Source organism: Vombatus ursinus, unplaced genomic scaffold (assembly GCF_900497805.2).
Source record: "Vombatus ursinus unplaced genomic scaffold, bare-nosed wombat genome assembly UNPS02014805.1, whole genome shotgun sequence".
Taxonomy (NCBI): domain Eukaryota; kingdom Metazoa; phylum Chordata; class Mammalia; order Diprotodontia; family Vombatidae; genus Vombatus; species Vombatus ursinus.
Genome location: NW_020954583.1, coordinates 111,502 through 114,596, shown reverse-complemented (window position 1 = coordinate 114,596; position 3,095 = coordinate 111,502). Strand labels below are relative to the sequence as shown.

The window sequence follows — 3,095 nt, the reverse complement described above, 5'->3', positions numbered from 1 at the left end:
ACGATTTATTCCTGAATTAAACTGAGAGAAAAATTGTTGTTTTTTCTTCCTGATGTTATTATGTTTAATTTTGTGATATCTGCCCCAGCCCCCACCAATACAATAGTTACCTGTTCTTTACTTTTTATTTTAGGTTGAGAACTTCTTGGCACTCCTTAAATTACACTAAGCCACGTTAGACTGGCTTAAAATTACCGTTAGGAATCAAGTAAGGCTCCTCTAAAATCTTACCATACAGTTTCTGAAGTCTTCTCTCTTAGGGGACAGTTTAAAGGCTCTCTTTGTCCAAGTTTCCCAGAAATCCAAAACTCCAGGAAACTGGAGTTTAAAGGCTATCCCCTGAGAAGCCCTTCAGAATTATCTTTTCCTTTCACAATGGGACTCAGACTAGAGCTCTTTCTCCTATTCTTGACTCCAAGAGAATATTTGTCACTTCTGCTAAATCTGATCCTTCCCTTTACGTCATTCTCAGCCTTCTGACTAGTCTTGGCTACAAGGAACCTCCCACCAGAAGGAGTTTCTTTTTCATTTTTCAAATTAACAAGTTTTTATTTTCTCCCCTTCCTTCCCCACTCGGTATTAAAAAAAAAAAAAAGAAAAAAGAAAATCCAAGTAACAAATATACATAATTAAGAAGTCAACCTTATAATGTCTGTCAACCTTAGTTTCCTCATCTGTGAAGTGGGAATAATAATAGCACCTCCCTCATAGGATTAATGTAAGGATTACTTAAACAAGTTGTTGACATATGTAAAGTATTTCACAAATATTAAAATACTATGTAAATGTTAACTGTTACTATTATTATGCTTTATTATTGGTCCTCTGGAATAATGGTTCTCAAGTCTTTTAAAATTGCTTGTCTTTACAATTTTGTTATTATATAAATGGTTCTCCTGGTTTTGCTCACTTTATTCTGCCTTATTTCATATACATCTTCCCAGGTTTCTCTGAAACCTCTGTTCTATCGCTTCTTACAGCAAAATAGTATTCTATTTTATTCAAATCATAATTTGTTCAGCCATTCCCCAGCAGAAGGGTATCTCCTTAGTTTTCAGTTCTTTGCCATGACAAAATGAACTGCTATGAACATTTTTCTAAATATCATTACTAGGAGGAATTTTCAAAAGAACAGGAAACAGGATATTTCAATTCTTTTTAAAAGCTACAGGAAACCTGGGCCAGTCAAAGTGATTGATAGCTTACTTTTCTCCAACTGCTTAAAGAAGACTGAGAAAATGACAAACTCCCAAAAGAAATAACACAACTAAGAAAAAAAATCAATTTGTTTAAAAATAATAATAAAGTTGCTCACTTCTGAGCTAAAGAGGTCTTAGAAGGCAAGAAAAATAACACATGCTGCCTTTAAGACTGAGTCTTGGCAGTAGAGACATAGGTGAGATGATAGCACAGCCTGTGGACCCAGAGCTCAGTGACATCAGGCAGCAGACCAACAAATTCCTGAATGCCTGAAGAGAAAGTAATAGTGCCCAAGACTCAAGATCATCAATTAACATCAAGCCCTATTTCTGAGAAAATATGTATTGCATCTTCTGCCTTCCAAAGATGTCTCAAGAAGAAAGAAAGAATTCTTAGTACAGCCCTAGCACAGGAAAAAATACAGATCTCAGCCCTACTTACATGGCCCCAAAAGAGCATAACGACAATCAAAACAAACAAACAAACAAACCGCAGTCCTGACATAGGGCTAGTATGAAAGAAACCATCAGAAATCATTGACTCCCTTTCACCAGGGTATCACAGAGCACAGCAGATGGATCAGCATATACTTAGCAGAAAGCAAATGGCTTGGCTGTCTCCTACTCCTCAGTTTTCTGCACAGAAACTTGAACCTTTTCTGAGAGATGTTGATGGCATCAGTTTTGATACGGGTAAAACCATAGTGTCTTCAATTTCTGAAGAATGTGAAGCATTTTATAGACTAGAAGATCTTACAAAAATGATCTGAAGAATCAAAAGGGCAATCAACAGATTTTTTCTTAGACATATCAATGACAGATATAAAAGAATAAATAACCAAGTTTTTTTTGCACTGTATGATTTGGGATCAACTACTGTTGCTTCACCAGAAAGTCTAGGACGTTAGAGGGAGTCTAAGTTACTAATGTGTAAGTGGACACCATTCTATATCTTCAATTTTCACAAAATGAAATTCTTAGCACAAAATCTATCAGAAAATATTAGACAGCCAAAATGAGATTTTCAACTGCATAGAGATGATGATGAACTACAATGATCAATAAGTGTTCTTTTATAGAAGATGCTACCCAATTCTTCAAGGTGTCAATTCAACTTGGAAAAAGGACTGCCCAGGAATTGGAAGCCTCACTAATTCAAAAACGGCTCGAACCTCACCTACAAAAACCATTTCTCACACACTAAGGCTCTGCTAATGACAACAGTCTACAAACACTTCCTCCAAACTGTTATTCATATAGTTGCACATGAGAAGTTGCTGCCTTTTATGGAGTGTGACTAAATTAATGTGACACTTTTTTTTAACAGGTATCAACACTTAACTACTCTGAATATTCATTTATAACTTTATCTCCAGAGTCTTTACATAGATATCACTGATCAAGACATTTTTAGAATTGGATTTGAAAGTAACAGCACATTAAAAAAATGTATATGTATCTACATACATACATACATACATACATACACACGTGTGTGGATTTTCTCATGTGGGTCTATAAGGAGTTTTAAAAATATTTGGATTAATGGCATCACTGAAGTAAATTTGTGGCCTCCTGAGGAAATTACTTTGAAGGACATGTGTATGTATACACACATATATGTATGTATGTATATGTATATATGTAATTTGCATTAAAATTATACCTATATATAATTTGCTCTAAAAATTGTATGTAACTACATTAGTCACCATGTATATACCTCTCTCCTTCATTCCTTGTTTATCTTTTTTTTTTTAAGGCAATTGGGGTTAAGTGACTTGCCCAGGGTCACACAGCTAGTAATTGTTAAATCTTTGGTCTGAGGCTGGATTTGAACTCAGGTCCTCCAGACTTCAAGGCCAGTGTTCTATCTACTGCGCCACCTAGCTGCCA

The 3,095-nt window shown here is 35.3% G+C and overlaps 1 pseudogene; it reads left to right on the top strand.

Moving 5' to 3' along the window:
* The first annotated feature begins 1,641 nt into the window (after nucleotides 1-1,641).
* On the top strand, nucleotides 1,642-2,403 carry LOC114051725 (annotated as a pseudogene).
* Nucleotides 2,404-3,095: the final 692 nt, after the last annotated feature.